At 43.6% G+C, this 26752-nt stretch overlaps 1 long non-coding RNA gene across 1 annotated transcript in view; it reads left to right on the forward strand.

Moving 5' to 3' along the window:
* The first annotated feature begins 911 nt into the window (after positions 1 to 911).
* Positions 912 to 26752, forward strand: part of LOC135188126 (uncharacterized) — a 76869-nt gene continuing 51028 nt past the window's right edge. The window contains exon 1 of the long non-coding RNA XR_010307567.1: positions 912 to 1000. This is a non-coding gene — a long non-coding RNA (uncharacterized LOC135188126). The remainder of the gene's footprint in view (positions 1001 to 26752) is intronic.

Genomic DNA, 26752 nt, shown 5'->3' on the forward strand with positions numbered 1-26752 from the left:
ATAATGAACAGGACTGGGCCCAGCACTGATCCCTGGGGCACACCACTAGTGACAGCTGCCAGCTGGATGTGGCACCATTCACCACCACTCTCTGGGCTCTGCCATCCAGCCAGTTCTTGACCCAGCTCAGAGTGAATCTGTCCAAGCCATGAGCTGCCAGCTGTGCCAGGAGCTTCTTGTGGCAGACAGTGTCAAAGGCTTTGCTGAAGTCCAGGTAGACTACATCCACAGCCTGCCCCACATTAACCAGGTGGGTAACCTGATCATAAAAGGAGATCAGGTTGGTCAGGCAAGACCTGCCCTTCCTACACCCATGCTGGCTGGGCCTGATCCCTTGGCCATCCTGTAGGTGTGGTCTATATATTTATATATGTATATATGTGTGTGTGTGAATATTTGATACATAAGGTATATGAAATATATTCTCAAGATTCAATTGTCAATGTAGGATGTCACTTAAAAGGAGCTTGACTTTTGATGTTGTATGTAAGAGCAGTGGTCTTTTTTTGTTACAAGGCTTTACATAAAATTAACTGTGTTTAGGGACAGAGTTGCTCCAGAAAAACAAACAATTTCTAACACACAGCTTTCACCATCACAGTTTTTTTATCTATTCCTTCATTGAGAGAGACTCTGTGGAAGAAGATTTCCTAAGAGTATGGTAAGTCAGACATGAGTTTCTACATTAGAAAAGGTAAAACTAGTAAATGCCTGCAAAGACAGGCTGTGCTGCAAGCAGGCCAGGTATAAACAATTTAGCAGAGGTGGAGGTAGGCTTTGTTAGCAGCCTTACTACTCAGCTGGGGTTTTCACCTGTTTTAAAACCAGGTGTGACCCAGTCTATAAAATCAGAGGATCAGGGAGGCAGGCAGGGAGGTGTCTGACTAGGCTGAGAGTGATCTCAATGGGGAGGATGCAGAAATTGTGAGACATTACTAGTATAATTCCAGCAATGAACATCCTCTACCTCAACAGCTGAGCCTGAGTGAGACTCTCACAGGTAAGGATCAAAATTGTTCTCTGTTGGGGGATCATGATAGCTCATCCAAGCTATGAGGAGAGGTGGAAGCTCTCTGCTTCCTGCCTCTCCCTCTCCTATCAGGAACCTTGTGCTCTAGGGGTGGGTGCATGTATGGACAGCAGAAGGATGTGTTAGCTAGTGATTGATTGCAGGGCTGGTGTGCTGCCCTCTCTTCAGATGCCTGCTCTCTTTGCAGGCTGCTTGGACAAGGGACTGGCAGAAATGATTACCTCTCCTCTTCTTCTAGACTTATTAACATTGTTATTGTTGCTGGCAGGCTGTTTTCTGTTCCTTCTCATTGCTAAGAGCCTCTCTATTCAGTGTTGGAGTAATTGGACTGGCAAACACAGAGTATGTGGTTCCCCTCTGTTCCTGGGGTTTTCTGATCTTTGGAGCTTGGTCTTTGAGATCCCCTAGCCTCATTTCAGCTGCCAAGGTCGTGTGAATGTGAAATCTGAATCCTCATGAATATCATTATGCCCCAGAGTTTTCCCAAGTTCTGCAAGCTGGGACCTTTTCAGATCCTTTGCAAGGCTACTCATCTTGAAAAAGAAAATAAATTGGTAAATCTCCATTCCAATTGCAGAAGATAGAATCTAGGCAGCTCACAAAAAAAATATGCAAAGTAAACAGATTGCTTTTGACAGTAACAACCCTGTGATTGCATGAAGCATCATAAAATTGCAACATGCATGTATTAAGCTTTGAAAACAACTGAATTCGCAGTGGCACCTTCTCAGCTCTTGAATTCGTTATCACACCTGCCCAGCTTGGAGATTTGCAGTATCCTACCTTGTTCTCAAAGGTGGCCTCCACAACAGTACTGTATGACTGAGGTATTCTCATTTGGATCCAGTTGCCTGAAATTCTTTGTGAGATGTATGGAGAATTGTAGCAAGGGCAGGACAGAAATGTGCCAAATAACGTTAAATGGGTGCAAACTTTTCAGTACATGCAAACTATTCTGTGTGCTGCCATCTGCCTTCTCCCAGGCAACCAGCAATAGAAGAAGGGGACACAGTCTCAAGTTGTGGTGGAGGAAGTACAGGCTGGATGTTAGGAGGAAGTTGTTGGCAGAGAAAGTGATTGGCATTGGAATGGGCTGCCCAGGGAGGTGGTGGAGTCACCGTCCCTGGAGGTGCTCAAGAAAAGCCTGGCTGAGGCATTTAGTGCCATGGTCTAGTTGAGTGGCTAGGGCTGGGTGCTAGGTTGGACTGGATGATCTTGGAGGCAGGATGTCTTGTGATGTGCAGACTCAGCACAATGCCTGGCTGGCTGTGCAGGCTGATGCGTGCAGGCAACTAGAGCCTGTTCCTGCTAAGCTCTCCAGGTGAATTCAGGATACAAAATGAGGTGGCAGAAGCCCCTGTGCTACCTGCTTATCTTTTTTATCAATATCCAGCCTGACACTAATGGGGCACTGGACACAGATTAGTCAATCAGAATGGCCCTTTGCCAGGCCGCATGGTATTAGGCAAAGTCAGGGCTTTTGCCCTCCTCTCCCATGGTTGACTCCCCCTAGCACAGAAGTAGGGGGAGCAGGAGAACATATCTAACATGGATAAGCTCACATTTGCCCCACCAAGCCTACCACCACATGGGAATAGGCTCTTCTTGGAGTTTTTTGGTGGGGTTTTTTTTGTTTTATTGTGTAATTCTTTTTTTTTTAAATTGAAGTGACAGAGTTATGCAATGAGTACACAAGGCAAAAATGAACATGCATCTATCACCATGATTGAGGTTTCACTCAGTAAGGAGCAGAGATAGGGGAAAAAAAGGCAGTATTTGCAGAACACCAGGAGAAACTAGATGAATTTCTACTGGAAGTAATGAACATTGTTTAATCATAGAATCATTGAATCAACCAGGTTGGAAGAGACCTCCAGGATCATCCAGTCCAACCTAGCACCCAGCCCTGTCCAGTCAACTAGACCATGGCACTAAGTGCCTCAGCCAGGCTTTTCTTGAACACCTCCAGGGACGGTGACTCCACCACCTCCCTGGGCAGCCCATTCCAATGCCAATCACTCTCTCTGGCAAGAACTTCCTCCTAACATCCAGCCTAGACTTCCCCCGGCACAACTTGAGACTGTGTCCCCTTGTTCTGTTGCTGCTTGCCTGGCAGAAGAGACCAAACCCCACCTGGCTACAATGTCCCTTCAGGTAGCTGTGGACAGCAATGAGGTCACCCCTGAGCCTCTTCTTCTCCAGGCTAAACACCCCCAGCTCCCTCAGCCTCTCCCCATAGGGTTTGTGCTCCAGGCCTTTCACCAGTCTTGTTTCCCTTCTCTGGACACATTCCAGCACCTCAATGCTGAGTGAAGCCTTTGTTTTCATGTTATAACATTGCTAAGACTTTCAGGAATGTAAAATTATTTGCTTATGGAAAAGATCTTTCAAGACAAATCTTTATAAACCAAGGAAATACACAGTTTTGCATTCGGAATGAGAAAACGTTTTGTACTGTTTTGGAATGCTTTTCTTTTGCAGGGCGGGGGGCAGGGGAAGGATTTAATTGTTGCCCTAAGGACATCTGTTGATAGCTTTTTCAAGGGTTTGGCTGTCCTGGCAATACTCATTTCACTTCACAGTAGGAAGGTAAATTATACTCTTTAGCAAAGTGAGAGAAGTATATGGCTTTTAGTAGAAAGTACCTTATGTTGATTTCCAATATGAATTCAGTAGAGGATGGGATGGTATTTTAACATTAGAAGCTCTGTAGTGTCATTATTTAGATCTCTTATATATGCTCTGATCAATCTCAGAAAAGGCTTAAATAATGGGAAGAAATGGGTTTGTGTACTGGACTCTCTACCAGGGGAGAGAGAGCCAGAAACAGCATCAAGTCCTCAATGAACCTGAGTGATGTACAGCTTTTAAATAGGAGAGGTCTTGCTTTTCTGTTCTTGAAGAGGGTTATCAACAAGAGATACTTCAAACTCTGCTCTTCTCTCCCATTAATTAGACCCTGGAATGGGTTGCCCAGGGAGGTGGTTGAGGCCCCACCTCTGGAGGTGTTTAATTCCAGGCTGGATGAGGCTGTGGGCAGCCTGCTCTAGGGTAGGGTGTCCCTGCCCATGGCAGGGGGGTTGGAACTAGATGATTCTTGTGGTCCCTTCCAACCCTGACTGATTCTGTGATTAATTCTACCCCTGGAAAAGTAAGGGGAAGTTTAGATATCAGTTACAAAACACAAGAAATAACCTGTTGGTCCTAATTTTCTGATTACCTACTGTTTTCTGGCATATTTAGGGTGATGTTGCCTGAAACCCTTTAGATGTTTATGTATACACTTATTTTTTTGCACCTAAAATATTTTACTGCCTTTAAGAATGAAGTAAGGAAGCTACAGAAGAAATGTAGGGAGTGACATGCACCTTTTGTAGGCTGGTGGGAGGTGTAGTGGGGTGGCTAGAGCTTTGCAGAGAAGGGGCTTAAGCTTGATACTTGCCTCTTGAGTCCTGCAGCTGGATACCAGGTTGTACAGTCAGGATGTAATACAATTTGTTATGCTCTGTAATGGTTTGGGTGTTCCCCACACTTTGGAACTCACCCAGACTAGACCCAGCTGGCTCTGTAAATATGAATGAAGCTTTCTATTTACAGCTTAGCTCAATACACAAGCAGATATTTACAGTATATACAGTTATAGACAGAAATATACAAGGTAAAAGGTAATACAGAAACACAACTCTCCTCCCAGAAACCTGAGTCCCCAGGAGGGGCTCCCAACTGCCCTTCCACCTTCTCCTAACCCACTCAACCTTACCCCAGTGCCAAGGAAGAATGGAAGTTCAACCAGGGGGGTCAGGAAGCAAAGTGGATTAATCAGAGAGATGGCAGAGAGGCTAGAGAGAAGTGCAGCTCAGGCTGTGCCTCAAGAAGTGCCTTAACTATGTTTGGATTCTTGTTCTTATACATCTCAGCAAGCCTGTGAGTGAAGTAGACATCACCATTGTTTCCCTTTCAGAGCCTGTGATCTAATCCTTCTCACCAAAACATTCTAGCTAGCTTCAAACTAGCACATGCCCTCAGCTTGAATCCTGCTGGAAACGGGGAGTCAGCTCTGTAGCTAATTTCCATGTGATTGATGTTAATGATAGTAGTTGTTAACACTGAGCTGAGGTTAATGCTTCAAAACACTTGCAATTTCAACTATCTGGGACTGCAGATATCCCCTTGGAGGGTATTGATCAAGCAAAGGAGGCAGTCCTTTTGAGTTTTAGGTTTTACCAGATACTGAAACACATTGACTAGGAGACACATTGATTTCTACTCTGTGGGTGAACATCCAGTGAAATACTGAGGATGCGGAACGGAGATGTTTAGCTTTAGGTCATGGCTGAAACTTTTTTTGTCATAGAGAAGTAGGAGTATCTTGGAGATGAAAAATACATGACTTGAGTAAAGCTTTAAATGGACAGTTCTCTTTGGAGTGTTGTGTAGAGTCACTTCAAAGTTTTAGGTGGATGCATTTTGAGCAGCTGCAGGCCAATCGTGTTGTGACTCAGGGTAAGTCAGTGAGTTGCAGTGCAATGTATGATCAGCTGCATTTCAGATTAATGGCTGGATTAAATTAGGAAAAATGTGTACAGATCACACTTTAAACTTTTTAAAAGCAGCAGTGTGCAGTAATGAACCAAGCTAGTCTCTTCTATTACCTGCCTCATTAGGGTAATAATGTGCAGATCTTGTTTTCCAGTAGGGTTATAAACACTTTTTGACATGTAAATTCACTCATGTTCTGCATGCTGTTATTGATTTTTTTTTTACAAGAGGGAATTGGTTTATTTGACCTACCTTACTTTGACAGGTTTCCCCCCCCCCCCCCCCCCCCAAGAAAATCAATATAATAAAGTAATTCTTTCCTGATATCCTCTTCTTCACTCAGCTTTTTTGAGAACAGTCAGGAAATGTCTTCTCTTCAATTATTTCAGACTTGTTTGCATCAAATCCTTTCAAAGGGATCCACATAAATGTGTTACATTAATAAGGATGTCTTCCTGTGATATAAGCTGGATAAAATTTTACATTTAAGGTGTGTAAGAACCAGTTATGGAGAAAATTGTTCAATATATGTTCAATCCTGATTTCTTTTTCCATGCAAAACCTGCTCCAGCTCTGAAGTAGGATAGGAGTTTGACAATACAGTATGCATAATTCATGCTTTTGGCACCCTGCCCTTTTTCTGGAGTCCTACATATTAAGATTAATCAGAATTTCTCCTGCTGCTGTTTGTTTTCATGCAACATGTAACATAGTCTACTTAAGCAAAAGTGCTCTGCTTTTGTCCTGGAGTTTGTTGAGGAAGTAAACTGGTCCCACCATACCTTACCTGGATCAGGTGTCATCTACTGCCCAGCAGGCAACAAAAGACAGCGGGCAGCAGGAACTCAGCATGATGTATACTGTTTGGTCAGCACAGTGTGGCTGTACCCAACTCTGAACCAGCACAAATCCATGTGGCAGGTGATCTGCAACACACAGATATGGAACTTAGGTGGAAAATGGCTTTGAAAGTGTTAATCTGGGTGTGCTGAGAGTCTCTGATTATTGAAAGCTGACCCAAAGATGCTGTATTTGGAGTCACCGTCTCTAGAGGTGCTTAAGAGCTGTCTTGATGTGCTGCTTGAGAATATGGCTTAGTGGTGGACTTGGTGGAGTAGGGTAAATGGTTGGATTTGATGATCTTTGAAGGTCTTTTCCAATCTAAATGGCTCTGTGACTCTGGCTTGGCTTTGTGAGGCAGATCCTGACTTCAGCATTATCTTTGAGTTCTGTATATTTAAGAAGATTAGAATATCAGGGCTTGGTGAACAGAATTTCTCTGTGATGCCATAGTAATTAGTCTTATTTTTAATGGTTTAGATTACTTTTAACATGGCTACTTCAGATGTTTTGCCAACTTACAGCTTTGATTAAAGTTGAATTCAGTTGTTAGTCATTACTGTTTAAAGATAATCTGCTGGCTTTATGGCTCAAGTACCATTTACATGGCCAGAAGCCACTTTCTGCTGCTGAGCAGGAGCCTTGGCCTTGCTAATACATGTGTGCCTCATTCAGTGTAATTTTGTCAGATCATAATAAATTAGTTGAATGCTTTCATTAGCCTAGGTTTTGGCCCCCTTCTCCCCCCTTTGCCATTTAAAAAAAAGAACTTTGCAGAACCCCCAAATTGATCTCATTAATAGCTTTGAAATGGCAGAGCTCCTACTGTAATATATCTAAGGGAAGCTGTAGCCAGGTGGGGGTTGGTCTTTTTCTGCCAGGCAACCAGCAACAGAACAAGGGGTCACAGTCTCAAGTTGTGCCAGGGGAAGTCTAGACTGGATGTTAGGAGGAAGTTGTTGCCAGAGAGAGTGATTGGCATTGGAATGGGCTGCCCAGGGAGGTGGTGGAGTCACCATCCCTGGAGGTGTTCAAGAAAGCCTGGCTGAGGCACTTAGTGCCATGGTCTAGTTGATTGGCCAGGTTGGACTGGATGATCTTGGAAGATCTCTTCCAACTTGGTTGATCCTATGATTCTAAACTGAAATTTAAAAACCAAACACTCCCAGGGAAGTGATTAAAATTAATTTCTTTCCATTTAACTTGGCCTTTTGAGTCTTTCAGGTCCTTTTTTTTGGATTGCTTTCCCTGTTCACTGACATGATAAAGTCTGAGGTTTAGAAGAGTGTTAAATTCGTCACAAAACTTTTCCTTTGCCATTGAATGTTTAAATCCCTGCTTTAGGAGGGCACAGTTGAGATTGTTCCAGTTGCTTGGAAGTCTTTCAGGTGCTTTTCCAGATTATTTTCACTGTTCACTGAAATGATAAAATCTGAAGTTCAGAGTAACAGCAACAATAATGTCAATCATTATCACAAAATGTTTCCTTTGCCATTCGATGTTTAAAGCTGTGCTTTAGAAGGGCACAGTTGAGATTCTTCCAGTTGCTTGGAAGTCTTTCAGGTGCTTTTTCAGATTATTTTCACTGTTCACTGAAATGATACAGTCTGAAATTTAGAATTACAGCAACAATAATGTCAATTGTTATCACAAAACATTTCCTTTGCCATTCGATGTTTAAAGCTGTGCTTTAGGAGGGCACAGTTGAGATTCTTCCAGTTGCTTGGAAGTCTTTCAGGTGCTTTTTTGAGTCTTTCAGGTGCATTTTCAGATTATTTTCACTGTTTACTGAAATGATACAGTTTGAAATTCAGAGTAACAGTAACAATAATGTCAAATTTATCACAAAACTACTCCTTTGCCATTCGATGTTTAAAGCCCTGCTTTAGAAGGGCACAGTTGAGATTCTTCCAGTTGCTTGGAAGTCTTTCAGGTGCTCTTTTGAGTCTTTCAGGTGCTTTTTCAGATTATTTTCACCATTCACTGAAATGATACAGTCTGAAATTTAGAATTACAGCAACAATAATGTCAATCTTTATCACAAAAGGTTTCCTTTGCCATTCAATGTTTAAAGCTGTGCTTCAGGAGGGCACAGTTGAGATTCTTGCAGTTGCTTGGAAGTCTTTCAGGTGCTTTTTTGAGTCTTTCAGGTGCTTTTTCAGATTATTTTCACTGTTTACTGAAATGATCAAGTCTGAAATTCAGAGTAACAGCAACAATAATGTCAAATTTATCACAAAACTTTTCCTTTGCCATTCGATGTTTAAAGCCCTGCTTTAGAAGGGCACAGTTGAGATTCTTCCAGTTGCTTGGAAGTCTTTCAGGTGCATTTTCAGATTATTTTCACTGTTCTCTGAATTTCAGACTTTATCATTTCAGTGTAACAGCAACAATAATGTCAAATTTGTCACAAAACTATTCCTTTGCCATTGAATGTTTAAAGCCCTGCTTTAGAAGGGCACAGTTGAGATTCTTCCAGTTGCTTGGATAAGCTGCCCTACTGTAATGTCTGCTTAAGACCCTGGGGATGAGGGGATGGTCTTCACAGCTAGAGATGAATTTGTGTCTCTTCTAGATGTTTTGTAGTTTGTGTTTTGTTCAATTTTATGGCTATAGAAAGAAAATGAAAACCAAGACATATTCAAGCATTTAGAGAATAAAACTTTTCTTCTTGTGCCTAGATATTGCAGCTGCTATGAGTTTCAGCTACTACAATCTGGGGCTGGAAAATTGTTGTGGAGAGACTTTCTACTCTTAAATGTAGAATTTCCTTCATCCCTCTGAAAATACTTACTGAAAGACAGGAATTGGTCCCTGATGGCTAATTCACTGTCACAGCCAATGCAAGCCCATCCTTTCCAAACAGTTTTTATTTACCCATACTATTACTTGGAGAGAATGATATTGTGAATGCCATGTGCCCCAAAGGTCTACTGCATGGTACAGAGCCCAAGTCTGTGAATCTGTAGCAGGAATTCATGTGCCTGAGTGCTGTTGGTGGCTTTGTCTGCAGTTAGTTAATTGTCTCATAAAGTGTAATAATTGTTTAGCTCCTGGTGTTGCCCTCTGCTGTGTATCCCTTCCCCACTGAGGTCAGGATTGCTTTTGTAGCAACTCTTTTTCTACCTCGAACCCATGTTTGACTTCAACAACACAACTCCTCCTTGTCTCTGTGCTGTCTTGCAAGTGCCTTACAGTAGCAGTGAACTCTACACAGGGCTTGGAGGTGCCGTGCCCAAGCATATAAGGCTTGGTTCCTGGCTGTATCATTGCTTCCACAAGTGGCCTTGTGGCCATGGACTTCTCAGAGGCTGAATTCCATGAACCAGATAGTGGCTCTCCCCACCCACGTCCTCAGTAACTCAAGTCCTGTTTCTTTGCACCTAGTGTATTTTTCTAGTGAATGCTTTTCAAATCAAATAAGCAGGGAGCAGCTGAATTATACCAAATATACTGTTTATACATCTCTTCTCAGAGATACTGCCTTCATCATAGGTTTCTGCAGTAAATATAGCCAGTGAACCATAGAGAAGCAGCAAAAGTTATTAGATGATTAAACCATAGCAAGTATGTGCTGCAAAGTTCCTAATAAGCATACTTTCTGGTTACCATTGTAATATGAATATTCAAATGCAGATTTCCCCATGAATTTGTGTTTTCAAGAATATCTTGATTACTTCAGTCTTTCACCACCAGCATTATACTTTGAATCAGAGAGCGAAATAGGCACATCAGGTGAGGTTTAAAACAGGGGAAGAGAAATGCTCAGTTTCGTGTGGGAGCAATTAGAAGCTGTGTAAATGGAGTAAGATTTTGCTTTATTAAACAAAGATGAGTATATGGAAGAAGCTTGTCTGCAGCAGAGGGACAGAGTTTGGACAGTGCTTGTGTCTGCAGATGGGCCTTTGCAATGAAACCTATGATTGCCAGTACTTTGGAATCCCCTTAGTCTAACAACTCCCAGCTGTACAGTTACCTGCCTTGGATTTTACACAAGGCAACAGCTAGGCAGTGGCAGCAGCTGGACATTTTCTAAGCATACATAGAATAAACCAGGTTGGAAGAGACCTCCAAGATCATCCAGTCCAACCTAGCACCCAGCCCTCTCCAGTCAACTAGACCATGGCACTAAGTGCCTCAGCCAGGCTTTGCTTGAACATCTTCAGGGATGGTGACTCCACCACCTCCCTGGGCAGCTCATTCCAATGCAAATCACTCTCTCTGGCAACAGCTTCCTCCTAACATCCAGCCTAGACTTCCCCTGGCACAACTTGAGACTGTGACCCCTTGTTCTGTTGCTGGTTGCATAGGAGAAGAGACCAACCCCCACCTGGCTACAACCTCCCTTCAGGTAGACAGCAATGAGGTCTGCTCTGAGCCTCCTCTTCTCCAGGTTAAACAATCCCAGCTCCCTCAGCCTCTCCTCATAGAGCTTGTGTTCCAGGCCCTTCACCTGCCCTGTTGCCCTTCTCTGCACATGCTCCAGCACCTCATCATCTCTCTTGAACTGAGTGCCCCAGAACTGGACACAGTGGAGTGTTCATGAGAGAGCAGTTTTCTGGGTTCCAGTTAGGTTCTACACTGGGTCTTCTACATTCTCACCCTGATACAGGACTAAGTGTGGTGTCATAGCTTGAATGGAGGGAGAAGCATCACATCCAGCTGCTGACCATAGATGGAGTGAGCAGAAACCAGGATACTTCTGGTGTTAGTCTGGGATACAAACTGTACCTGACTGTTGGACTTGTACTCTGTATTGACTCTGTGGAGCTTGAAAGGAATTTTATTTCCCTTCAAGCATTTTATTCTTCACTTCCTGAGCTCAGCAGCATCTCTCTTTACATAGAAATCACCATCATAATTTATGACTACTGCTTGCTGAATTTAGTACTTTGTAAAGGCAATAATCTTAAGTATGAATAAAAATTCAGCAGTCCAGGCAGTAATAGAAACAATTCTTATATTCCTAATATACTGTAGCATTTGTAAAGGTTAAAAAAATTTGGTTTTCAGTATGCTTCTGAATGCCTTCTGAAAGCTAGTCTTCAGCTGATTGCTTTTTTGACATAAAAATGACATCCTCTGTTGCACATTCATAATTTAAGATATGAAATATGTTCCAAGGAAAATAAGGGAAGCAGGGTTTGGAGTTAAATGTATAGCTCTTAAGGCAAAATTAGCAAGGAATAACACATTCCTAGCCCTTATGTTTACTTAAATGCATACACAGGTTAGGAATGAATATATTATGTCATGATGTATATGTTCTCATACATAAAATGGAAAGCATAAATATTTGTCAGTCGTTTCCTGTATAAAGTGTCTATTCAAAGCCAGTGAGAATGTTATATGAAAGAAAAAAGAAATAGTAGTACTCAATTTAATCTCAAAGACCAAGACTGTCTGTGATTTAACTAAACATGGTGGAGGTGGCCCTGAGCAAATTTGAAGAATCATAGAATCAACCAGGTTGGAAGAGACCTCCAAGATCATCCAGGCCAACCTAGCACCCAGCCCTAGCCAATCAACTAGACTATGGCATTAAGTGCCTCAGCCAGGGTTTTCTTGAACACCTCCCAGGACAGCGACTCCACCACCTCCCTGGGCAGCCCATTCCAATGGAAATTACTCTCTCTGTCAAGAACTTCCTCCTAACATCCAGCCTAGACCTCCCCTGGCACAACTTGAGACTGTGTCCCCTTGTTCTATTGCTGTTTGCCTGGCAGAAGAGACCAAGCCCCACCTGGCTACAGCCTCCCTTCAGGTACTTGTAGGCATCAGAACAAGTTTCTCAGTTTTGCCCTTGGTCTTTACCTGTGTCAAATCCTATTTGTGGACTCCAGAATACAAATTATTGTTGGCTTAGCAATATTGACTAGTGATCACTTCTAAATACAATTTATTTATGTGAGAACTTCTGGTGCTATAGATGGAATTAAAGAAGTCTGTTTCTCTTTGTAATCTCTTTTGCAGAACAAACTCCCTCAAATTCTTTTGGGCTAAAAAAGCACTGGGAAATAACAGAAGCTTTTGCAAAGACATTGCATTTTCTATGTCGTGCCACTTTGATGTAGACCAGGCTTCTGAAATCCTTGGTGTTTGGTGAAGGTTTATTGGTTTATGAATCCATGGGAGAAGCTCAGCTGGCGCACCGAGTGGTGACTTTGGTACTTGCACAAGAACAAGCAGCTGTGCCTCACAGCTGCTGACCAGGATATCCCAGTCTCATTCCCTGTCTAGTCTCAGAAATTTATGCTGTTACAGGTGTTGCTTGCTTGGCTGCAGCAGGTTCTCCTCTCCCTCTACTATGTCCTGGTGAGACTCCATCTTGAATATTGTGTTCACTTTGGGGCTCCTCAGTTGAAGAGGGACAGGGATCTGCTGGAGAGGGTCTAGTGGAGGGCTAGGAGGATGATTAGGGGACTGGAGGGCATGGCTTCTGAGGAGAGGCTGAGGGACCTGGGGCTGTTTAGTCTGGGAAAGAGAAGACTGAGAGGGGATTTGATAAATGTTTCTAAGTATCTGAGGGCTGGCCAGGAGGGAGGGGACAGGTTCTGTTCACTTGCTCCCTGTGATAGGACAAGGAGCAATGGGTGTAAATTACAGCAAAAGAGGTTCTGCCTCAACACAAGGGGAACATCTTTACTGTAAGGGTCACAGAGCACTGGAACAGGCTCCCCAGAGAGGTTGTGGAGTCTCCTTCTCTGGAGCCTTTCAAGGCCTGTCTTGGATGTGTTCCTCTGTGATCTATGCTAGATAGTATTGTCCTGCTCTGGCAGGGGGGTTGGACACAATGATCTCCTTGGGTCCCTTTCCAACCCCTACTATCCTGCGATCTGTGATCCTGTGAGCTCTAGCAGCACTGAACTACCATGTGAGCTAGTGGGTGCTGATGCCTGCAAAGGTGGTGAGGGACCTGAGCAGTTAGGAGGTGATGCTGAGGAAGGAGAAGGACCACCTGAGTGGGAGCAGAATGGAAGAAACTGTTTCCCTCCCTGCATTTTGTGCCAGGAAGCTCTTGGCTCAACTATCTTGCAGACAGCAGCACAGGTGGGGCATTTGATAGTATCTGAAGAACTAGTTCAAGTGTTTATTTCCTCTTTCCTTTCTCTTCCCTTATAGAGCTGTGAATTACCTGCTTAAGAGAAGTGATTAGAAAACTTATGCATTCATAGGAAGTTTGGCTTCCAGATTTGCACATCTTTATATAGTTACAAGAGTTTGTGTATTTTAATGTTGCTGTATGAAAGATGAAAGTGTTTGTTTTCATTCTTGGCTGTTCCAAAGCATTGCTGTTCAGTCCTTGTCTGATCAGTTGTAGCTCCATTCCTACATGCAAGAGTTCAAAAGCCACTGTGCTTAAACAGCTCTTCTTCTCTGTCTTTTTACTTTCAGTAGTTCATCAAGTTCTGTTAGTGATCTGTGAGCTCCAGGAATGATAAAGAGAACAAAAATCTATTCATTATTTTCTCATTTGCTTTTCCTAAGATCCACCAAGTCTTTTTGCCTATAGTCTCTTGTTTCTAGTTATTAATTATAGTCAGGGCTTATTTTCAATGATTCATTGATTACTGCTTAAAACAATAAGGCTGCTTATTAAGCAAAACAGTGCAAAGGTATTTTTGTTTGGTGTTTTTTTTTTGTAAGAAAGTTCCTATGCACACTCCCTATTTTGGGGATAAAAATAAGAGGGGAAAAAATGTTTCTTGTAGGTAGCTGCTCAGGCATCAAAAAGGGATGCCTAGGGAGGTGCTTTGGTCACTGACCTTAAGTGTGCTTAAAAGTCGTCTAGATGTGGTGCTCAGAGGTATGACTTAGGGTGAACCTTGTAGAGTAGGGATATTGGTTGGACTTGGTGATCCTGAGGGTGTTTTCTGCCTGGGATGGGTCTGTGCTGTTTAGACTAATAAACTGCTTGATTTAAAGAGAAGGGCGACAAGGACGAGGGAGGTTATTCTTCCCCTGTACTCAGCACTGGTCAGGCCACACCTTGAGTCCTGTGTCCATTTCTGGGCTCCTCAATTCAAGAGAGATGTTGAGATGCTGGAACGTGTCCAGAGTAGGGCAACAAAGCTGATGAAAGGCCTGGAGCACAAACCCTATGAGGAGAGGCTGAGGGAGCTGGGGATGTTTAGCCTGGAGAGGAGAAGGCTCAGGGCTGATCTCATTGCTGTCTACAACTACCTGAAAGGAGGCTGTAGCCAGGTGGGGGTTGGTCTCTTCTGCCAGGCAACCAGCAACAGAACAAGGGGACACAGTCTCAAGTTGTGCTGGGGGAGATACAGGCTGGCTGTTAGGAGGAAGTTGTTGGCAGAGAAAGTGATTGGTATTGCAATGGGCTGCCCAGGGAGGTGGTGGAGTCACTGTGCCTGGAGGTGTTCAAGAAGAGCCTGGCTGAGGCACTTAGTGCCATGGTCTAGATGACTGGATGGGGCTGGGTGCTAGGTTGGACTGGCTGATCTTGAAGATCTCTTCCAACCTGATTGATTCTATGAATCTGAGCTCTTGACTTCAGTCTTAACACATTTCTTTCTTTAATTCTTGATTATATCCTAAATTTTCTGGCATTCTTTAAGCAGAAGAAGGGTGGGACAGACACATGATACACACTAAAAGCATCAGACTTTATAGTGCTGGCAGGAGGTGGCATGAATTACAGCTTTTTGTGACAACTGTCTTCAAGACTTCAAAAAGGAATGTAAATTATAAAGTTCAGATGACAGGAGGATGCAATCAAGCCAATTCCTCTCTTAATTTCACTGTATTTCACTATTAATTGCTGAATTAATGCTCAAGTCTCCGTGTCCATCCATGTCCAGGTTGTAGTGTGCTGCTGTCACTTTCTGGATACTGGTGGCTTCCACTGCCTGTGTAGGAGATGAGCCAGATTTTTACAATAACTTACAGAAATATTTGACTTATCAAGTGTCTACATATAGCATCAATCTTTTCAAGATACTGAAAAGTCTTTGCAATGATGGGTAAAGTTAAATGGCCTGCGAGTAGTACTGGCTTAAGCTGAAGCTTTAGCAGCTGAACTGAGTCTCTGTATCAGTGTTTCATGCCAGAGAAGGGCAACGAGGCTGGTGAGAGGTCTGGAAAACATAACTTACGACGAATGGCTGAGGGAACTGGGGTTGTTTAGTCTGGAGGAGGCTGAGAGAGGACATTATTGCCCTCTACAACTACTTAAAAGGAGGTTGCAGTGAGGCTGGAGCTGGTCTCTTCTCCTGAATTAATAATGATTGCACAAGAGGAAATGGCCTTAAGTTGCGTGAAGGGAGGTTTAGGTTGGATGTTTGGAGGAAGTTCTTTACTGAGCAGGTGGTCAGGCACTGGAACAGGCTGCCCAGGGAGGTGGTGGAGTCACCATCCCTGGAGGCGTTTAAAAGGAGAGTGGATGTGGTGCTTGAGGCTATGGTCTAGTGATTAAGGATGCTGGGATGAAGGTTGGACTGGATGATCCTGGTGGTCCTTTCCAACCATAGCGATTCACAGTGATGAGATGTTGTGCTGAGGGATTTGGTTTAGTCAAGGATTTGTCAGTGTGAAACTAATGTTTGGACTCAATGATCTTGAAGGTCTTTTCCAAACTAAGAAGTTCTGTGAAATTCTGTGACTCCTCCCTTGCCACCTCCATTCTGCATGCATGCTTCCTACGTGTGATGGACCAACACCACAAATGTCTTCTGCTAGCTGAAGACTTTTGTATTGCCTGAGGGATTATGACCTACCCCACTCTTGACAAAATGAAGTACTTTAAACAGCTGCCTTATAGGTAGTTTGCTTTCTGTTGAAGTACTCAGTCTTTTATTTTTGATAGTTTGGAATTCTTTCAGCTCTGTCTTCTCCCTCTCTCTGTTTCTAGCCTGTATAATTTATTTCACCATCTTTCTGCTACTTCCACATCTCTCTTCTGGGATGCAGATACAACAGTTCTTCACTATGACATTATAAATATTTGAAATCAGGCAAAACTTTCAAATGCTGTAACTCCTTGCCATGATGCAGATTTCCTTGAGGAAGATTTGATGACAGTTAACACGTCCCTGCTGCTGTCACTTGGCCTTTCTTCTGATTGCATCATTGCCTTTCTTCCGATTTTGGAAGGTTGCAAGCTAAAAGAGTTAGTAGCCACAGGAAAGAATGAAGTTTTGTATCAACAGAGACATTTCAAGTGTCTCTAAGACAGCAGTTATGCCACTTGTTCTTGATTTGCTTGTAAGCCTACATGTCATCTATAATGGCTCTCTTTATAATATGGAAAATGGAAGCACTAAGCATCTTGCATATTGCCTGACCTCCATCTTTCTCTGCTAATGGGGCTGGCAGCTTTCTTCCAGGAATGTGACAGAGACATTATTTTTTTTCTCAAGTGCTTCTTGTAGCTTCTCAGGATCTCCTCTCACTGCTCTGCAAATGCAAAACAAGAAGGCAGCCTGATTGCATGCTTTAAAAGTCTAGCCAGAGACTAAACTTGATATAATTTCATGGCCTGTAACAGAGTAGAGCCTCATTTAGCCTAGGAGTCAAATTCCCATCATAATAAAAGCAGACATTTACACTGGCTTGCCAGGAACAAGTGCTATGGTCTCTAACTATAACAAAGCTAAGTGAAGGATTCTGCACTTTGGCCACAACAACCCCAAGCAGCGCTACAGGCTAAGGACAGAGTGGCTGGAGAGCAGCCAGGAAGAAAGAGACCTGGGGGTACTGGTGGATAGTAGGCTGAAGATAAGCCAGCAGTGTGCCCAGGTGGCCAAGAGAGCCAATGGCATCCTGGCCTGTATCAGGAACAGTGTGGCCAGTAGGACAAGGGAGGTTATTCTTCCCCTGTACTCAACATTGGTCAGGCCACATCTTGAGTGCTGTGTCCAGTACTGGGCTCTTCAATTCAAGAGAGATGTTGAGGTGCTGGAACGTGTCCAGAGTAGGGTGACAAGGCTGGTGAGGGGCCTGGAACACAAATCCTATGAGGAGAGGCTGAGGGAGCTGGGGGTGTTTAACCTGGAGAAGAGGAGGCTCAGGGCTGAACTCATTGCTGTCTACAACTACCTGAAGGGACACTGTAGCCAGGTGGGGGTTGGTCTCTTCTCCCAGACAACCAGCAACAGAACAAGGGGACACAGTCTCCAGTTGTGCTGGGGGAAGTATAGGCTGGATGTTAGGAGGAAGTTGTTGCCAGAGAGAGTGATTGGCATTGGAATGGGCTGCCCAGGGAGGTGGTGGAGTCACTGTCCCTGAAGATGTTCAAGCAAAGCCTGGCTGAGGCACTTAGTGCCATGGTCTAGATGACTGGATGGGGCTGGGTGCTAGGTTGGACTGGCTGATCTTGGAGGTCTCTTCCACCCTAGTTGCTTCTATGATTCTATGGTATAACTGTTAAATACAGTAGGGAGGGCGAGGGGGGAATCATAATTGTGCTGTTTCAAGATTACTGCAGTTATTTGGTTTGAATGTAGGAAAGCAGAAACACCTACACTTGATTTGGGTGGTTCAGTAAAGAATCACTTGGTGCCATGGTCTAGTTGACTGGGTAGGGCTGGGTGATAGGTTGGACTGGATGATCTTGGAGGTCTCTTCCAACCTGGTTGATTCTAATTCTACTACTTCCCTGGGACACTGTGTGAATAAACCACCAAACGTTTGTGTCCTCTTCTTCTGGCAGGAGAAAGATTTTTTTGTAGAGAATTAAAATAAATGATAAATACTATTACCAGGCAACAGTTCCCCTCTCAGGATTGTCCTTTGCATCATTCATCTGGTTCTTGAAAGTAATCAAGGTGTAGGCAAACAGTAAAAAACCTGTTCTTATAGCTGTGTTTTTAGCTCTCTGTAAACTTTCAGGTCGTCTGTTATATGTTATAGATGATACTGCTTATCAATAAAATTGATTTAAGCATCTTAAAACACAATTAGACCAAAAAAGGCATTGCTAATTTATGTTAGTAATAGGATGGAAACCTCATTTTGTGAAACAATAATGATTTGTACTAGTTTACAAATTAAACTTTTAGTGTTATAATTGGCCTACTAATGTACTGTTGTTAATGCCTGGAGCAAGCCAATTTGATCTATTGTTAGGCAATAAAGCTCCTGGAAACAATGGTGACAATAAATCAGAGTTTTGTAAGCTCTTTTTTCCCCCCTTCTCCTCCAGTTAAAGCCAGAGGAGGGATCCTTAGAAAGGGATCTGAAAATTCTTTCACTTGAGGTGCTTTGTGGATATGATTTAGAGGATGGCAGTGTTGAGCCTTCTGCTAGGTGTAGCAAAAAGAGGTGACCTGCCTGGATTACTTCAAAGATCTGCATATTGTGAGAAACTTCTGTTTAGTGAGAGCAGTACACAAGTTGTAAACACTTCAACACTTTAGGTTATGCCATACACTAATTGTCACTACTTTTGGGGGAAATGGGATTAAATGTAAGAAATGAATGACCTTAATCATAGGAAGTCTACAAGGAAACACTTTTTGTTAAGTATTCAGCCAAAATCTCTCACCAGCCTTAGCTCTTAATAGAATCATAGAATCAACCAGGTTGGAAGAGACCTCCAAGATCATCCAGTCCAACCTAGCACCCAGCCCTATCCAGTCAACTAGACCATGGCACTAAGTGCCTCATCCAGTCTTTTATTGAAGACCCCCAGGGACGGTGCCTCCACCACCTCCCTGGGCAGCCCATTCCAATGGGAAATCACTCTCTCTGTGAAGAACTTCTTCCTAACATCCAGCCTATACCTACCCTGGCACAACTTGAGACTGTGTCCCCTTGTTATGCTCCAAAGAGCCCATCAGGAAGGTCTTTGTGCTAGTTTGAAGCTAGCTGGAATATTTTGGTGAGAAGAATTAGATTACAGGCTGTGAAAAGCAAACAGTGGTGATACCTACTTCACTTAAAAGGTTGCTGAGATGTGTAAAAACAAGAACATAAACACAGATAACACAGTTGCTCTCTGGCTCTGGCTGCCTGCACTTTTTTTCCCTGACCTGCTGTCTAATTAATCCTCCTGCTTTCTAACCCCCCTGGCCAGTTCTCCAAACTCACCTTGAATGTAAGGCAAAGTCTGGGATAAGGTAGAGGGGTGGAAAGGAGGTGGAAGGGTGGTTGGGAGCCCCTCCTGGTTTCTGGGAGGGCTGTTGTGTTTCTGTATTACTTTTTACCTTGAATATTTCTGTCTATAGCTGTAGATATTGTAGATACTTGCTTGTATATTATGCTAAGCTGTAAATGTAAAGCTTCATTCCTGAAGCCTGTGCTCCAGGCTGATTTACCATTGCCATACAAGAGGAACAAACTTCAATTGCAACCCCCTGATAAGTCTAACCAAGTCCAATAGAGGACTGGTGTGTGAGACTTAAGCAGTTCATCTTGTGCTCTTTCAGCAGCATGAATTCCTGTAGCCAGCCCCTGGCATCCCACTAATGCATGGTGAGTGCTTGTGAGGTTGCAAGTAGTGGTAGTGGATGTCTATTGAACAGGTGGCACTGGCAACTCCTGAGCTGGGACTGTTTACTTTTGGGAGCCTTCTGATAGAATGGCTATAGAGTCTACACCTGAAAACTAGAATAAATAACCATTGGGGTTGATGTCTTGAAGATGTATTTTCAGAATCAAGTGGAAAATGTGCTTGGATGAAGGTGTATTGGAAATGAATAATAGTTATGAATGATGATTATTACTTTCTGTATGGATAGTAATTTTTTGTTATTAATATTCAAAAAACCAGAGAAATTCCCTGAGATTCTTTGGATTTTCAGGAAGCAATTGCACAGAATTAAAGAGTTTAAACAATCAGAACTTGGAAAACAGTAACGTGAAAACAGGAAAAATTCTAACTGTGCTTATGGAGTCTTTACATTCACTCCAGCACATGTACTCACAACACTTTGGTCCTTGAGTAAGTCTCCTGTATCAAAGACGCTTTCAAACTTGTGACAATGATCCCAGGGTAGCGTGTGAAATGTTTCAGGCAGAGGGAAGAGCAGCTCACAGCTGCTTAGCTGCCAGGTGTGAGCTGCATACACGTGGCCACCTTTAACGAGCTGCAAAGGAGGAGAGGCAGGAAGGCTCCGTGCAGACAAAGGCTGGTGCAGAAAGGTTGACTACAGAAAGGCAGTTTTCTAAATCATCGCCCTTAATTACTTCAGTTTGAAAATCAAACTGGCCAACAGGCACTAGCACCATTGTTCTGGCCAGAGAATTCAAAGCTTTCTGCCTCTTTTGACCACGCAGGCATGTTGAGGGCAGCACAAGACACCTAACAGGTGGTGCTAAGCACCTAACAGGTGGTGCTAAGCCCCCTAGCCCTCGAGGCTTTGCTGGGGCCAAAACCTTGTTGTTTGCTCATCTAACTCACTCCCCCACCCTGGCACAACAGCAGGAGGAGAAGAGCCAGGGTTAAACCGGGCTGGCAGGATTTATGCCCTACCAGGACAGAAGGTAAGCAGGATATAGCCTTTGAAGAGCAAAAAGACAAAATTAAGGAGCTCAGAAAATGTTGCAGCTAAAATTTGGAACTGTTCAGTACTTGTCTTTCATCCATAAGAATGCAATCTGTAGTTAGTGAGTAGTCTGTGCAGTATATTGAAGTGGAGAAATCTTTTAAGCCTTTCTGCAGAGCACATCTCTTGAGCTGACTGTTAGCTACTGCTCCTTTTTATTGCCACCATTATCTTCCTCTTTTTGCATATGTGAAGGGTAACAGCCTGTGTTGCAGAGCAGTCTGAAGAAAACCTAAGAGATGAATTCTACCTTCTGACACACTACTAACACTCAGCCTTAGGTGTTTTGTTTTAAAATAAGTCACAGCCTTATAAAATGTTGGAACTTTTAACAAGTCCTGCAGAAATTCATCACAAAAACCGGTCTGTTCTGGACTCATCCACTGGGATAAACCCAAGGCTTAACAAAAGTAGGGATGATGTGAAAGTCCTAGTCACAGACAGGTTCAGCATTTTGATCCAGTCTGTTTTCCTGTGTGTTGATGCAGAGTTGTTTCTGACTTAAGCAAAACTCTTCCGAAGATGTATAGGTAAATGAGAGTCAGTTCATATGGGACAGCACAAACGGGGACACTGCCTGTTGGATTGTGCCAGCAGCCAGCACAGGCAGAGTTGAGCATCATAGAGCAGAGGGTTGGTGTGAAGGGCAAGATATCCCCTTTTCCTGGTCTAGTTGAGTGACCTAGTTTAGTTGAGCATGCCCTTGCTGACTGCAGTGGGGGTTGGACTAGATGACCTTCGGAGGTCCCTTCCAACCCAGCCCATTCCATGTTTCTGACTGAAGCGTTCAAAGCACAGTTAATCACAGCTGTGTGTGCTGCAGCTCTGTGCTAAGAGGTTGATAACACACCTGCATTGCTGATGGAAGTTATCACCACTGTGGAGTTGGATTTGACTGGAGAGGGACATGCAGGGAGATTGTGAAAGTGTTAATTAGGCTGGAATTTTTAAGCCACTCGAGTGTATCAGCCTACAGGCAGCAACTGGCTACTTAATACACTCCAGTTACTATTTCAACATTAGCAACACAATAATGAAATACTTACTAAGCTGCCATGCATCTCCAAGTCTTACACAGCAGTTCCAACCTCTTACAAAATGCAAGTTGCAGTTGCTGCTGTGCAGATTGTGGAGAAACTGAGGGAGAGGAGGCTGCAAGATCTGAACAAACACTGACCATGTTTGCAGGTGTTTACCTTCTGAAATGAAGTAACTTGTCATTTTTACTTACACCTCTTTCAGAGATTGTCAGTCTTAGCCTGCACTAGGGCAACACATTTTGTTGCAGAAATACAATGTGATGGTTTGGGTGTTACCTGCCTCCCCCTCCCCCCAGCTTAAGAAAATCATCCAGACTAGGCTCAGCTGAGCTGGAAATTAGGGAATGAAGCTTTATATTTACAGCTTAGCACAATATACAAACAGATATTTACAACATATACAGTTATATGCAGGTTAAAAAGTGATACAGAAACACAACAGCCCTCCCAGAAACCAGAGTCCCCAGGAGGGGCTCTCAACCACCCTTCCACCTTCTTCCCACCCCTCTTCCTTACTCCAGTCTTTTCCTTACATTCAAGGTGAGTTTGGAGGGTCAGCCAGGGGGGTTAGGAAGCAGAAGGATTAGTCAGGCAGCAAGATAGAGAGAAAAGTGCAGCTCAAAGCCCAGAGAGAGACTCTCTTATCTGTGTTTGTGTTCTTGTTCTTATACATCTCAGCAAGCCTGTAAGTGAAGCAGACATCACCACTGTTGCCTTTTCACTGTCTATAATCTAATTCTTCTCACCAAAATATTCTAGCTAGCTTTGAACTAGCACATTAAAAAACAGTTCTACTGTCTTAACTTGACTCTCTCACTTATAAATGCTTTTTGACTGAAAACTTCCCTGTCATAGATAGATACACTCTAAGACAGGAAGGCTACAAATCTTCTCAACTTATCTTTAGAAGTCCAAGTGACAAAATATAGAAAATTAGAATTGCTATCTGCTCTCTGTTACAGGCATCTTTTAATATTGAGAGTCTAAAGCTAGTTTTAAACTAATATTTTTCTGGGGGAGGAGAAACTATTGCTTTTACTCATCTCCATGGATTTCTCTCTGGAAGTTTCTCAGCACTATTTCGCTTGCAACTAGGTTTGTAGTAAACACTTTATCCCCTGTTGTGCTGGTTTGAGGCTAATTTTTACTGAGAGAAATCAAATCTTAGCTGTGAAAAGAAAGAAGATAAACAACAACACGTGCCCTACATTACCATTCTTCTGCTGAGAAATGCAACTAGTCAAAATATAGATGAGAGAGGCACTTCACACACACTGCTCAGCTCTTCACTTCGGGCTGTGCCTTCTTTATGGCAGCCTGGTCTGCGGCTGACTCTGCCTTTAACTCTCTAATCCACCTAACCCCTTTTTCCTCTAACCTCCTTGTTGTCTTTTTTTGACATCTCACCTCAGATCTCCAGATTTATCGTGTGAGATATACATGGGTTGATCTGGTTATTTCTGAAGGGAGGGAAAGAGATAGGTTCCCATTCTGGGCTCCCCAGATCAAGAGAGATGTTGAGATAATGGAATGTGCCCAGAGAAGGCTGACAAAGCTGTTGAGAGAGGCCTGGAACACAGCCCTGTGAGGAGAGGCTGAGAGAGCTGGGGGTGTTTAGCCTGGAGAAGAGGAGGCTCAGGGCAGACCTCATTGCTGTCTACAACTACCTGAAGGGAGGTTGTAGCCAGGTGGGGGTTGATCTCTTCTCCCAGGCAACCAGCAACAGAACAAGGGGACACAGTCTCAAGTTGTTCCAGGGGAGGTGTAGGCTGGATGTTAGGAGGAAGTTGTTGCCAGAGAGAGTGATTGGCATTGGAATGGGCTGCCCAGGGAGGTGGTGGAGGCACTGTCCCTGGAGGTGTTCAAGCAAAGCCTGGATGAGGCACTTAGTGCCATGGTCTAGATGACTGGATAGGGCTGGGTGCTAGGTTGGCCTGGATGATCTTGGAGGTCTCTTCCAACCTGATTGTATGACTCTGCGGAAGGTGGGGTTGGGTTGGAAGCCCTCCTGGAGGCTCTGATTGTTTCTGGGAGGGGTATTGCGTTTCTGTGTTACTATTAATTTGTACATAACTGCATATATTTGTGTATATCTGCTTGTATGTTGTGCTAAGTTGTAAATATATCTTCATTCCTTAATTTCCATCTGTTGAGTCTAGTCTGGGTGATTTTTCTTCAGTGTGTGAGGGGGCAGGTAACTCCCAAACCATCATACATATATTCCATGCATTGTAGCTTTTCTTGCCCTTCCCCTCTTTGCTTCTGCATCCTGCAACTGCATTGCTGCTCTGCTGTGTTTCTCTAGATACTCTATACTGACCTCTCTTTTCTAGCCCTTTTTCCTCCCACCTCCCAGAAGGCAGAGAGTGTGTATGCACAGAAGTACCTCAGACCAGATTTATTTATGAATTTGCCCAAAGCAGCTATTTATGGGTACACTCTATTCACTCTTTCACACAACTGCTTTGGTTTAGAGCCACAGGAGTAAATAAGTCCTTGAGTGAATAACTAGGTGTCACCCTGACCAGAGCAACTCTCATGTACTTCATCTGCAAAAAAAAACCCCACCAAAATTCAGAGAACAAGAAACTGTATAATAGCAACTGGCAGGATAGCTGATCCAGTTCAAGACTTTGGCACCAAAAGGCTTCTGTAGCCATCTTAGATGTGTTTAAGTCTGTCTCTTCAGTTTCATACCCGTGATCTAGGGCAGGGTGTCCTTATCCATGGCAGGAGAGGGGTTGGAACTAGATGATCCTTGTGGTCCCTTTCAACCCTGACTGATTCTATGATTCATTCCCAAAGGTGTTCACCTTATTAAAAAATGCAGAGGTAGAATGGCATAAATGCACATAGACAATATCACCCAGCAAAATCAAGAGAGAGGAAAACCAGCTCCTTGAAGGGAAAATTCTGCCACAATCAAACAAGACTCTAAAAAAAATCAAAAGATGCAATACTAACATCACTGGAGCTTGTTCACTGGTTAAATTTAGAGCCTTTGTGCTGCAGTGCTGAGTAAAGTCCAGGAGCTACCTAGGTAGGAAAGAGACAAAATGAAGTTGTGCCATTGCACACTGGACTGCCCCTCTGTATGTTTAGAACAGATGCTTCTTTTTTTCTGGTGCCTGTTTTAAGGAATTTAAAATTGCCTCTTCAAAAATGCAGCTGTTGAAGCACAAACCCCAATAAGTTTGGACGTGTGTGGGTCACAGGTGAGTTTAGTTTAGATGTGTGTGGGTCACAGGTGAGTTTAGTTTGGATGTGTGTGGGTCACAGGTGAGTTAGCTTCTAGCACAAGAGGTAAAAACCCAGTATGAGGTATCTCTTAAATATTTGCCTTTATTTCCTTCCTCTGCCACTTCTGCTGCAGTGGAAAGGAGGTTGCTTGGTGGTGGCTAACACTGCATGAATACCTGCTTACCTATTCCTCTGGAACACAAACCCTATGAGGAGAGGCTGAGGGAGCTGGGGGTGTTTAGCCTGGAGAAGAGGAGGCTCAGAGCAGACCTCATTGCTGTCAACAACTACCTGAAGAGAGGTTGTAGGCAGGTGGGGGTTGATCTCTTCTCCCAGGCAACCAGCAACAGAACAAGGGGACACAGTCTCAAGTTGTGCTGGGGGAGGTCTAGGCTGGATGTTAGGAGGAAGTTGTTGGCAGAGAGAGTGATTGGCATTGGAATGGGCTGCCCAGGGAGGTGGTGGAGTCACCGTCCCTGGAGGTGTTCAAGAAGAGCCTGGATGATTCTATGATTTATGATTCTAATCCTTTGGTGGTCATGGGATTTTTTTTTTCTGTAATTCCCCCCATGTTCTCCCCTAAAGTAACTTGATGCCTTTTGTAAACTTCAAAGAAAAGCATCTGGATAAGAAATGCCAGCAACTCCTTCTAAATGATCCTCTAATAACTGAAATTTTAGTATTATGATCCTAAACGTGAAACATGACAAAAAAGAAGGTAATCAGATCTCAGCCAGAGCTGTACAACAGTGGCAGCTTGGAAAGGAAATGGTACAAAGTGAAACATGGAAGGTCTCATGCACACTCTGCTTTTGATTTCTTATTTTTCTTTTTCCTTGCCTCCTTCAAGTGATTAGGAAAATTCTGCAAACAAGTCTCCAGCAGCAGACTCTAAGTATCTTATCTGATGTCTCTATGTAGCTCAAAGAGTGAGCTTTGAGAACTTCTCTATGAGGACAGACTGAAAGAGTTAGGGCTGTTCAGTCTGGAGGTAAGGAGGCTTTGAGGTGACCTTTGTGTGGCCTTTCAGTATCTGAAGGGGGCTATAAAAGAGCTGGGGAGGGACTTTTTAGGCTTTGAGGTATCAACAGGACTAGGGGGAATGGAGTGAAGCTGGAGGTGGGGAGATTGAGACTGGACATGAGGAGGAAGTTGTTCAGGATGAGAGTGGTGAGAGCCTGGAATGGGTTGCCCAGGGAGATGTTTGAGGCCACATCCCTGGAGGTGTTTAAGGAGGCCAGGCTGGATGAGGCTGTGGGCAGCATGCTCTAGAGTAGTGTGTCCCTGCCCGTGGCAGAGGGGTTGTAACTAGATGATCCTTGTGGTCCCTTCCAACCCTGACAGATTCTGAGATTCTATATGGGCTTTTATTTACTTTGTCCATCTGTAACAATTACTCTGCTACTAAATTTGCCTTTAAATTGGACTTCACAGATATGATGTAAGGCTGGAGCAGGGAGAAGACTGGTAGACCTTTACACCTTTCTGCCTTAGAGCTGCACAGAGGATTGGAGGTCTGTGGAGCGTAAGTGGGAACAGAAATGCATCTTCTTAGCCTG

Source organism: Pogoniulus pusillus, chromosome 2, assembly GCF_015220805.1.
Source record: "Pogoniulus pusillus isolate bPogPus1 chromosome 2, bPogPus1.pri, whole genome shotgun sequence".
Taxonomy (NCBI): Eukaryota; Metazoa; Chordata; class Aves; order Piciformes; family Lybiidae; genus Pogoniulus; species Pogoniulus pusillus.